The sequence below is a fragment of the Bolinopsis microptera genome, chromosome 10 (assembly GCF_026151205.1).
Source record: "Bolinopsis microptera isolate Bmic1 chromosome 10, MBARI_Bmic_1.0, whole genome shotgun sequence".
In the NCBI taxonomy this organism is placed as follows: domain Eukaryota; kingdom Metazoa; phylum Ctenophora; class Tentaculata; order Lobata; family Bolinopsidae; genus Bolinopsis; species Bolinopsis microptera.
Genome location: NC_087081.1, coordinates 2,768,315 through 2,781,459, shown reverse-complemented (window position 1 = coordinate 2,781,459; position 13,145 = coordinate 2,768,315). Strand labels below are relative to the sequence as shown.

Below are 13,145 nucleotides of genomic sequence, written 5' to 3'. Positions count from 1 at the left end.
TATAAAATAGGGCAACTCCAGCTATAAAAAAGGGGAACCCCAGCTATAAAATAGGGTAACCCCAGCTATACAATAATCATCACATTTCCTGATGGCTCCTCTAGCCTCTACGGGCAGTTGTATGACAGCAAACTTTTCTCTGTTATCAAAGTAGACAACTTTGACTTTTCCAAATGTGACTTTAAACTTTTCCTTCTTAAATAATACTGGTGTTCTCTCAAGTAACTCCTAAAGGATCTTTTCCTTCGTTTCACGATCAGGATTGCTTGCGGAGAGATGAATGTCTGAGACTGCACTGTTAGTTTGGAGTCTAACTTCCTCGGCTTTACCGACTTTGAATTGATTTCAACAGACTTGCATTCTTGTGTCAGTGCCTTTTCAGCTTCTTCCATGTTATTTTCAATATAAAAACTAAGGACTGTCGTGCCGTTTCCTACCCGTTTCACCTTTAACTGGAACACCACTAGACTTCTTCACATATCTACGATAGATTACGGTCCACTCATTGTTATTGTTAGAGATAGCATCATGTATCCTCGTCATTCGCTGGTATCTTTGCTAAAGTTATCGTGCGTCTCACTGGCTGGAGACTGATACAGAAAGTAGATCAGAAACCTCAAATTATTTGTTATAAAGAAGACTAGTTTTGAGACTGTTATAACCTGATTATTGGTTTTATATTAGTGCTGAAAGTATTAAAACCTCACATTTTGTGTTACATGTTAGTTTTAAAAATATTAAAAAATTATGTAATAAAATCCAACCTATGATTTCTTTAATACCATGTTCTAGAACACTAAATTCCACAATGAAATCTAATACAAAGGGGTACCGGTAATAAAATATAAATCCATTAGCGCAGATATAATGGAAAACGTACGCGAAGAGTCGCATTACTTCGATAAGACAAGATAAGCTCGGCTTCGGGTTTTCTTCTGCTTTATTTCACACATTAATCCGTTTTTAGTTCTAGAATTTTATCAGTATACGGCTCATCCTGTAATACTCATGTTCTCACCATAGTACTTTACACACTTCCAGCATTCCTTTTTATTTAGCTGGTATTCTGAAGATATTTAGGTATTAGTATTAACGTTGAGTGTCGGTATTACTATATTTTAATCATTAATTCCTCTCTGTTTAGTGAACGAGTGATTTAACCGGATGCTCTGTTCCAAAAAAGAATCTACCTTTCAACACGGGCCCTGATACTAATTCAGTTATAAATTGTGATAATGTTCTTCAGGTTGCGGTTTAAAATGTCCCTACACTTTTATTTGTGATTATGCTTGTATTTCCAGGTCTTTTGAAGTCAACCCGAAAGGCAAGCGGTGATCCATATTCTCAAGAGCCTACTTACTACTTATACATTTGTTTGTTGTTATCATATTATGGTTTATAAATCGGTTTGAAAGCCCATTCGGAAGTCACTAGCTTTAAACAGAAAATAAACTGTAATGCGGTTATCCATATTATGCGGTTATCCATATTATGCGGTTTCTTATATCTTAACTGCTTTTGATGGTATCCATTTCATTTTGTATGCTGTTGCATTTTTTGTGGTAAACAACAAACAGTGCCATAAATGCTTGTGACACCACGTGACTTGGTCCAAGCTATCTGATTGGTTGATATCTGTGTAACAGTTCACTGATTGGTTGATATCTTCTCTCTGATATTCAGTTTTATTCATGACCTTGTGTGTGTCCTGTGATAATCTGGAGTGTTCCTTAAGTTCACCCTAAACTGAGCCAGTGAGATATCTGGGCCAATAAATAACAATGGCATATATAGTGTGCTTCTTATTTGTTTACAATGGAGATATTCTCTCTTGTAATTACACCAAGATATTAATCTTAAAGTTATTGAGCAGTTTTAGACATGACATTTCCCCCACAACACGTATAATACGTGTATAAGTTAAAATTCCTGCAAATTATATGTAACAGAGCCAATATATTTAATGTTGTCATGGGGTGCCAAGTCCCCATTAATTTATTAATTTGCCAAGATTCATCTTCTTTTGTTTGTTTCTCAATTCTTGATAGTATTACTTGCCATCTGATAATATGCATTAATAATGAAATTTCTGGGAATATTATTTTGGAGAAAAATAAGTATTAAAGTGCTTATAATGCTTCTTAAATCGTTAGTTTTTGCGATTATTTAAAGCTAAAGTCTCTACTACCTTTAGGAACCGAGATACAAATTCTAAACATATGCGCCTGAGGGATATTTAAAAATGTTGCCCTGTAGGATTAGGACTACCGAGCCAATTTGCGTACCTAAATTGTTTTGAGAGTTTGAGGCAGCCAGACTCAGTGTTGTCAGAAATTGTACACAGTGCGTACTCAACTACACTCTGCTACTAGAGTAAGAGTCGATTATTAGCTTTACCTTAGGATCTCAGGCTTTTCTGTTCATAGATTGAAGATATGGCAGAATGACAGGCTGAGTGCCACCCAGTAATATTAGCTTTGCACCAACGTACTATCCTGACAAAGATGTAGATTGTTTTTTCCGGTTACTCTCTCCATATTTACACGACAACGTCATGTCGAACACAGACAAATGTCGTTAAAAATAGCCGTAATCTCTGCAAAAGTAATAATATTTTCTACAGACACGAAGTCTTTAATTGAACGTTTCACTTGGCCGCTTTGCTGCAAAAAGCAACAACTAACCAATCAGAGCCCATACCAGTCTGAAAAGAACGGACAAGTATTCCCAGATTATGCTGGTATCATTACTTTCTGTGGAAGAAAACTCTGCTGGTAAACAGAAGATGAGGAACTTGGAGCCTCGGTAACTCCTAAAATAATAGATCCGATATAAATACACATGAGAAAATGTTATGGAATGTTTATTATATTCCAGGGTATTATATTCCAGGGTCAAGCCGTTACTTGATTCTTTAATGGGTTGGTGGAGGTTTCCCTGAAATGCGGTTTATACAGTTTATCCAGCTTTTTATCCGTCGATATTCTCAATTATATGTCTGATTTGGTTACTCAATGAACACGAAATATCACATACGACAGGTCTTTTATATCGTCAATATTAGTGCAGCAGTTCTAGTAGTACTAATATTAGAGATGCTAAGTGATTTGCTCTGGTCAAGTATCGCATTTTTCCTTTTTGATTTCAGTGCTGCTGTTGAGATTCGCCACCAGTAAACGAAAGGATGGATTAACGGCTACCACTAAATTGTTTAAAAATGTAACAGGTTTGTAAGGATCATATGTTTTAATTTGAACTGAAAGATTGGCGGTTCCTTTTTGATTTATTTGAGGCATTAGAATTAGAAATTAGAATCCACATTTTAACAGAGTTTGATCTATAAATAGAAAGAAAATGTGATTCAAAGAAAGTTGGTGTCGTTCAAAAATATTGATATTTGACCAATTTACGGGCTGATGATTATCAAATTTTCGACGTATGCCCATATACATGGTATATGAGCATAGAATTTTGGCTTACAATTCGGCCATTTTGAGAAAATTTTGATAAACCATAGGAAACATCAGTTTAGCTGTTTAGAAGTACCTGAGACCAGTAGCAGAAGCTGCAATTAAAGTATCACTCTAGTTTTCAGGATGTTTGTGGAATTCGGTATTTTTGGGACCAAATTATCACGGCCAGGCCCTTCTCTACAACTCGGTGTTGAACAGTTCTTCTTTGAAATGTTTGTTAACTTCATTTGGGTTGTTGTCTATGAATGCTCGTCCGCTAAAGTAATTGAGAGAACAATTAGTGAAACAACCGCGGTTAAGATAATAAATATGAAATATGCGGTTAACCAGGGGCCCCGAACAGAACAAACCACAGTTGTAAACCACAATCGGTCACGTGATATTGTCACTAAACAAATGTCTGCCCTGCGGGGAAATATCACTGAATGATAGCATGGTACGTCAATTAAATATATAACTGAGAAAGGTAAATAGAGATGTCAATATGTAATTACTAACCATAATAATAATGAGGTTAACCACTGCACCTTTAATGAGGTACATTAACTTATTATAAGATATCACATACGTGCAAATCTTTGCACGTGCATGTGCGCGTTCGACACCGTTACCATGGCCATGGTCACATGCGTGCTATACTTGCAGCTACTTCACTCCTTGAATCTGCATCCGATCGTCAGTTTCGCTTGTCAGCTAAATAGCTCGCTGCATTTCATGACCGTTGTATTGTTAGCCTGTCTATCGTCAGCAGTAATATGAAATGGCACTGATAGGGGGCCCCCTGGTGTAGTTGCACATTTCAGCTGGGACCCTCTACTAGTACACTCTACAGCTAGCTTGGGAGGTGGATCGTTGGTACCATTAAATCGATTTAACACCGCAATTCCAGTCGCAAGCCTGGGACCACTACTAGCATAGTCACAACATCTACAAAGCTGCCATATAGCCTGACTGACAATTTTCTCGACTGACTGACAATGTTTCTTCTTTTTCCCCATTTAGAATACAAAGATTAGTACATTTTAGCTTATGATTAATATTATATTTTTACCTATAGTTTACTTAGATTGTATAACTTTGAAGTGTGCTATTCAAAATTGGGTGGCTTAGGGTTATTGAATGACTTACGCACCTCCGGCAAACTGAGCCTTTTTTTTTGTTTTTCTGAATTTTGTCACTGGTTTGTACCCCTAGGGATTTGTAACATTGTTACATCATGGCAACTCAATTTGACTTTACTGGTAGCTTTTCCACTCTAATTTAGTTACTATTAGTAGGTTACAGATTTAATTTATTTCATGATATTGAAGTGATTTAGTATTTTCCTCTTCTCAAAAATCAAAGAATCAACAGGTTGAACTTTGAAGTAATTCTTCTCACCTATGAAAACTTTCCAAAAGTTAGTAACTTGGATTCACATCCTGAGTGCAAAGGAATTTCGAACAGGTTAGTTTTTAGACAACCAAAAAAAACTAGATGACCAAACAATCTAAGAAATCTGATTCGGCCGATAGGAGAATAAGCTGAAAATTCTAGAATTAATTATATTAAAGTATTTGCTGGGTTTAGTAATTCGATGAAAGTATGTATTAGTAAGCTTTATTTACTCGTAGCGGCGGTAAAGCTCTTACTTCTTTACTTTTCATAACTATTTTCTTTATATCCTTACATTTTATTCGCGCTGTTTAAGCTCAATAATTTTAACACTAACTGTCAGGGTCTGTTGTAAGTGATAATATGTCACAATGCTGGCAAGCATAACCGTTGCCCTTATATTCACAACACTATGTACCCCCTATACTATTATATCCCCTTTATTGTTTTCCAGGCATTAAGACTCATCGAAAGTAGTTCAGCAGGTATAATTTAAGTTCAAAACATTCTAATTCAATGTTAATGATGACAGGAATAAGAAATAGTTATGTGGAGGTTTTTAAGAAATTTGCGCAAAATACGCGCCAGCATGTTATACGAAATTAGGTAAAAAACCCAAAATCGCCATATTCAGGTGCCTTAAAAACCATGTTAAAATTGAGTTAGAGATCTGAAACTTTGCAGAGCGTCTAGACCTTGTCCAAATCGACTGTAAAAAAAATTTCATGTTGCAGGAGTATCGGGAAGTGGGTTTTCTGGAACCCCTGTTTTACAACAGATTGTCGTGAAGCTATATATATATATATATATATGTATATTTGACCAAAACCCATAATCATGGGTAGAGTGAACCGCTGCCAGTGTCTCTCTTTTCCAAACAAAAGGAAATGATATTAATTTGAGGAACCGTCCGCAAATGCAAATTGATACCGAGAATGAAATCGGTCGCTCGCTTTTCCCATTCATTCACGGCTTACGAATTGTAATAAAGCTTATTAAATGGGAAAAGCGAGCGACCGATTTCATTCTCGGTATCAATTTGCATTTGCGGACGGTTCCTCAAATTAATATCATTTCCTTTTGTTTGGAAAAGAGAGACACTGGCAGCGGTTCACTCTACCCATGATTATGGGTTTTGGTCAAATATCATCTCTTTTTGATTATAATGTCAGGATAATTTACACAGTCGAAACTTCATTAATAAAGAGGTAATTTCAACGATTTCGAAATTCTGCCTTTGAAAACGTTTCCTTGTGTTTAGGTAGGTATATCTGTCGATAACCGACTGAATATGGCACTTTTTACTCATTCAAGTTGGCATTAAATTCATATATAATGCCATTTAAATATTGTGGGAAAGCAGAATATATTCGAAATCACGAATGAGCAAAATTCTCACCTTTCGCACGTGCAAACTTTGAGCGGACGTTGCGTGCGCATCCAATATTGAATCACCATAAATTTTTGCATAGTGGTATTTAATATATAGTTTGATAAGCATGCAAAGTTTCAGAAGATTTCATTAAGAACTTGGATCACAACGGGACTACAAAGTTGATAAAAATCGTGAAAAATCAAAATTTTTAGTGATTTTAGCTATTTTAAATGAATTTGGGCGTGTCCCCACGTGTGCAACTTTTCGATTTTTAACTTTAAAACTAGCCTATAACACAATTTAGACCTTTAAGAAGCAAAATTGAGCTCCACAACCCAAGGGATGGCCCAACAACAGAGAATACTAATTCACAACTTTTGTGTTTTTATAAAATTATTCTTCAAAAAAGCACTAACTTCAATAGCAAATATCTTTATGAAGGAGCAAGGTAGGAAAATTTTCCGGTAGATTTTCGGAATGCTTGAACAATTATCTAAGGTGAAAATGTTCTCAGATTTTGAATAAAATTACTCCTTAATGGTGTAAAATCGATTTGAAAAGTTCTTACTTTGTCAAACTTCAAGTTTTAAAAACACTTAATTTGATGACGTCATCAAGTGATGATGATGGCGTTAAATTATTTTAAAATATAATGAAAACTAAAGTTGAAACAATTATCTTTAAAACCTGTGGTTCGAGATGACTGTATCGTTTATACTTTTGAATCTACGGACACTTAAATGTAGGCTACAATTTACTGCCAAAGCGTCTATACTATACTTCACGACAATCTGTTGTAAAACAGGGGTTCCAGAAAACCCACTTCCCGATACTGCTGAAACATGAAAAAATTTTTACAGTCGATTTGGACGAGGTCTAGACGCCCTGCAAAGTTTCAGATCTCTAACTTAATTTTAACATGGTTTTTAAGGCACCTGAATATGGCGATTTTGGGTTTTTTACCTAATTTCGTATAACATGCTGGCGCGTATTTTGCGCAAATTTCTTAAGAACCTCCACATACCTATTTCTTATTCCTGTCATCTTTAACATTGAATTAGAATGTTTTGAACTTAAATATACCTGCTGAACTACTTTCGATGAGTCTTAATGCCTGGAAAACAATAAAGGGGATATAATAGTATAGGGGGTAAATAGTGTTGTGAATATAAGGGCAACGGTTATGCTTGCCAGCATTGTGATATGTATAGACGCTTTTGCAGTAAATTGTAGCCTACATTTAAGTGTCCGTAGATTCAAAAGTATAAAAGATACAGTCATTTCGAACCACAGGTTTTAAAGATAATTGTTTATAATTTAGTTTACATTATATCGAAAAATAATTTATCGTCATCATCATCACTTGATGACGTCATCAATTTAAGTGTTTTTAAAACTTGATTTTTGACAAAATAACAACTTTTCAAATCGATTTTAAAGCATTAAGGAGTAATTTTATTCAAAATCTGAGGACATTTTCATCTTAGATAATTGTTCAAGCATTCTGAAAATCTACCGGAAAGTTTTCCTACCTTGCTCCTTCATAAAGATATTCGCTATTGAAGTTTGTGCTTTTTTGAAGAATAATTTTATAAAAACACAAAAGTTGTGAATTAGTATTCTCTGGTGTTGGGCCATCCCTTGGGTTGTGGAGCTCAATTTTGCTTCCTAAAGGTCTAAATTGTGTTATAGGCTAGTTTTAAAATTGAAAATCGAAAAGTTGCACACGTGGGGACACGCCCAAATTCATTTAAAATAGCTAAAATCACTAAAAATTGTTATTTTCACGATTTTTACCAACTTTGGAGTCCCGTTGTGATCCAAGTTCTTTTTGAAATCTTCTGAAACTTTTCATGCTTATCAAACTATATATTAAATAACACTATGCAAAAATTTATGGTGATTCAATATTTTATGCGCACGCAACGTCCGCTCAAAGTTTGCACGTGCGAAAGGTGAGAATTTTGCTCATTCGTGATTTCGAATATATTCTGCTTTCCCACGATATTAAAATGGCATTATATATGAATTTAATGCCAACTTGAATGAGTAAAAAGTGCTATATTCAGTCTGTTATTGACAGATATGCCTACCTAAACACAAGGAAACGTTTTCAAAGGTAAAATTTCGAAATCGTTGAAATTACCTCCTTATTAAGTTTCGACTGTGTAAATTATCCTGACATTATAATCAAAAAAAGATGATATTTGACCAAAACCCACAATCATGGGTAGAGTGAACCGCTGCCAGTGTCTCTCTTTTCCAAACAAAAGAAAATGATATTAATTTGAGGAACCGTCCGCAAATGCAAATTGATACCGAGAATGAAATCGGTCGCTCGCTTTTCCCATTCATTCACGGCTTACGTATTGTAATAAAGCTTATTGAATGGGAAAAGCGAGCGACCGATTTCATTCTCGGTATCAATTTGCATTTGCGGACGGTTCCTCAAATTAATATCATTTTCTTTTGTTTGGAAAAGAGAGACACTGGCAGCGGTTCACTCTACCCATGATTGTGGGTTTTGGTCAAATTTTACGTAATACTAATATGTTGCACGTGATAATAGTATGTTGTTCTTGTATGAGATCTAAATTTCCCATTTCCCATCAGTCGCACTACATTTAGTTAGCTTTTGAGGCTACGAATTAACCGCTAGATACGAAACCATGGTATTCCTGATAAATTAAGCTTATTCCTCTCTTTTAAGAATTTTTGCGTTACGTGTTGCATTCTCCCTCTTAAACGTGATGCAACATTCTGTTAACACAGCTTACGATAATCAAACGGGTGTGAAACTGCAATCTCAACACGTTTAGTTTTCCTTTCCCTCACATACTCTTATATTACTCTGATAGGTAACTATATTTATTAGTAATAGATAACTAAATGATATAATGCATATTAGGCGGTCTAACTGGTGAATAATGTTGCCTTTTTTGTGTTTTTGTTGCCGCTATTTTTGTTTTCATCACCCTCGTAACATTGAAAAGACCACCAAGGATTTCAGATAAGTTCTTCTGTCGGTTTTTGGTTTGTTCTTTGTATAACCTTTCTACCTTATATACCAGAAAATAATATTCTAATATGATATACAAATAATGGAGAAATACCACTCGCTCTGCATAGCGTGGATTCTATATGCTGTACAACTCAAATTCACTCCCAGCTGCAGACACAAGTGTTCCCTCATGACTCATCCCCCTCATATATATAATAACACTTACCTACAGTCTACGACACCCTCCACTATAATTAGTCATGGATCTGACGACATTCCCGTCTATATAACTTCCGCCCCGGGGTTTGAGACTTGGAATACCACTATTGTACACCTTGATTTCTCCGACAACCTCCCCTAGGGCTGCCATACCCCAGAGGCTGGCAGAGCATCCACATGCTATCTTCTCGTGGGCCACCTAGGCCCAGCCTCTCTTAAAAAACAAACTCAAATTCCGTGGAACTTGCGTACGTGCTTCTATTTTACTGTTTAGACGAAAAGGAATTTGTTTAGACGAAAAGGAATATCGTCAATTTTATATCATTCGTCTTCAATATGACAACTTGTAATATTTCGAAATAAAATATAAGGGCACGAATCACGATATGCAATATCATAATCCAATATCGATAATTTGACCAGGTACGTCAGGATATTCAGGAAAACACTCCATAATTGAGTGGAGGCTTTAGAAATAGTATTTCCGTTATTATTTCCTGAGGCTAGCACTCTTATGTACTGAGAAGGATATAGGGAGACGTAGAATCCTAGAAAACGTGAGTAAGCTTTGAAAAAGATGGAGAAAACCTGATTGAGCAATCGGATTTGAATTTCCATTAGGCCTTTGTACGTGATGTTCAAACGTGCAGGCTAAATACCGCAAAAGCCACTAAAGCACCCTCAGTCCTGCTCACACGGCTAAATGTTATGTAATCACAGGACCAGTAATGGAACTGCACTATTGTAATTAGTCTCTGGGTGGAATGAACTATAGTTCTGTGGTATTTCCCGGATATCCAATTTCGTTTATTTAATTCCCATGCACCGTGGCCTGGCAGCCAGACCATGTGCTGAAATGCTCCCTAGATCACCACGAACATATTTCACTGTGCTCGGAATAATTGATTAGGGTGGGGACATTTTCACGATAATGATATTAATCTTAAAGCAAGAAGAACCATATCAGTGCGTTATGATCAATAAATTAAGTGGTACCCAAGGCAAACACTAATTACGTAATTAGCATCGTCCCATAAATTCTCAACGCATTACCTCATTACCTGATCCTTAGTTCAGGAATACAGTACGGACTACTGGTCGAATTCATTTGTCAATAATGTGGCTGATAAACTGGGCCAGGTGGCGGGACAGTATGGTCGTGCAGCCGTATTACTCGAACACTTACCTTCTATTTTGGGGTAAATCGATTTCTACGTGCCTTGTGGCTGTTGGGAAAATATGTAGTACTCAGCTGTAGACGTCATGACACCTGTGAGAGATAGTGTTCTATTTTACACTAGAGATGTGGTTTTTGCTCTTAGTCTAACGTTTCTACCTTGTAGACTAGAAAATTATAGTCTGATTTAATGATCAGAGTTTTAAGTACGATTTAAATGTAGGTTTGTCTGCATGGAGCTTCCCGACCTTGATTCCTGTTCTAACTAGCCGTACAGCAAGGTTGTTCACATTATTAGGCTCATAGCCAACTCTGCAGTTATAGCTCTTCTCATTCGAGCAGCCATATTTCGATTTAGTTCATGACATTGCGGAGGGTTAATCATTATTTTACTTTTGATTTGGACACTTTTAGGGGGTTAAAGCTAAGGACGCGTTTAAAATGACGTCATAAAACTTCCGCCTTTCTTGCTCCCTTTAGCCAAATTCCTTCACGTTTTGTTTGACCCACCCAAATTATGTCAATTTCCAGCGTTTGCTTCATCCCCCTCCTCCGGCCCACTTTTTAAGACCCTCTCCTTTCCATGTTGATTCATTTGCCAAGCTAAAATTTAACAATTCTTACTCAGTACCTGTGTAATATTTTTCCGTAAATTTTTAAAGGACGTCCCTTTCCCTTAGGAGGGAGATCGTTCTAAGTAACCGTCAAAGGGCCGGTTTGTACTCGTTTAAACGGTCACCGCCATTTCAAAGATACTTGCTTTCAGGAATTCTCGGAAAATATTCACGTTTTACGGTTTTACAGGTAAGGGGATATTCTGTCACGACCTTACTTCACTTCTTTAATAAGCATGTTGTGTATTTATCATATATAATCGAGTTAAATATAATACGTTAAATTTAGCATATTATACAGCGTTATATCGTAATTTTTGTGTGACACAATGTGAAGTAAAAGTCTTACTTTCAATGGCATACACGAGTCATATAATACGGTTTCATCTATTAACTTTCTGGCTCATTTACTTTCAAATCAACATTTTCCTTAACACTTATCAAATTACGACTTATACCACGTATGGCGTAACTTATATTTATTTATTTATTCTAAGTTATAGTACCTACGACCTACGTCAGGGTGTTGTTATATTTCAAATATGTTAATAAAAGTGTTACATTTTATTTTGTTATTCATGTTATATAAATTAATTAGTTAATAGTATTTATCAATAAGTTATCTTTTATACTTGTCTTCTGTATTAAAATATTAAATACGGCAGATCGTTCAGAATTAAAAAACAGAGCACGTGATTAAAAAACAGAGCACGTGATTCGAACTGAGCACGTGATTAAAAAACAGAGCACGTGATTTGAACTGAGAACTTGTCTTCTGTCTTTATTATCAGTTCGAACGTTTTCAGCCTTAGAGTCAGTACGGCATTTCACATTGGTCAACCTTCATGCTCCTGTAACTATTTGTATCCAACTTCCATCACAAATTAATTGCTTGAATCAGTCGCTTGATTTCCCCACAAAACTCAAGATAACCAGTAAAAGGGTTACTTTCGCCAGACCACAACTAGATCCCATTAAAGTGTATATACCGTCAAGCTATAATATTCGTAGTCATTAACTATTTAACAATAGACATAAGATGTCAACCTCTAAATGGTAGTCTAGATTGGTGTCAAAATTGGTCTGATAAGCAGATAACGGGTCTAGCTACATGTCACTCCCTCTCCACACTTCGACCGCAGCCTCCCCACCTACATTTACTCCTCCACTGTTTTGTCTCCAAGGAAATTGTGGTCCAGAGCGCGCGCTCCTTTTGGGGGTCTGACTCGCGCTTCTAATTTCCCGCCAATGTATTGTGTGGGCTTTATATCTGCCTCGATTCTCTACCCTTCAAATATTTACTGTCCCGGATATCAATAGTTTTCCCGGCCGGTGGAGGGTTTGATGTTGGCTATGATTGGTCAGTGAAGCGCACGTGATTATACTTCACCCTTCTGATTGGCCCGTTACTGTCACATGCCAGAGGGGAAGAGATTATGGACTACATTACTTTGTTACTGCCATACTCGAGTACCCAGTGAGAGACATCGAATGTGAGTAATCAGCCAATGAGGAACAAGAACAGAGGTCACGTGACTGATTTAAACCGTCTAGGTGTGTGTCTGGGCGGCTACATAACTAAATAACTTGGCACGTACTATCAACATGTTGTTGCATGCTGTTCAGCTGACTCGCCGATTTACGACCAATTGTCTTGCCCGTACCGGGTGACTTGTTCTAGAAGTTAACCTGTTTGTTCTGGAAGTAATGCATCTGTTTGATAAACGTCGTGTCGTTTTCCTTTGTCTCATCTGTTCTATAAGCTTATCTATTTGTTCTAGAAGTAAATTGTATCAGTTTGATAACCGTTGAATTGTTTTTTTCCTGTCTCATCTGATGACTGGTTTGAGAATATGATGCACTCAGTTTTACAATATTTAAGGATTGTCGACTATTGTAATCCTTCAGAAAC

At 36.4% G+C, this 13,145-nt stretch overlaps 1 protein-coding gene across 2 annotated transcripts in view; it reads right to left on the bottom strand.

The window, feature by feature from the left end:
- LOC134821736 (crooked neck-like protein 1) overlaps positions 1-631 on the bottom strand; it is a 79,265-nt gene extending 78,634 nt beyond the window's left edge. The window contains exon 1 of one of the 2 annotated variants that reach the window (XM_063832479.1): positions 616-631. The gene's annotated coding sequence lies outside the window, so the exon portion shown is untranslated. The remainder of the gene's footprint in view (positions 1-615) is intronic. The other variant, XM_063832478.1, reaches the window with a different exon arrangement.
- Between the last annotated feature and the right edge of the window lie 12,514 nt (positions 632-13,145).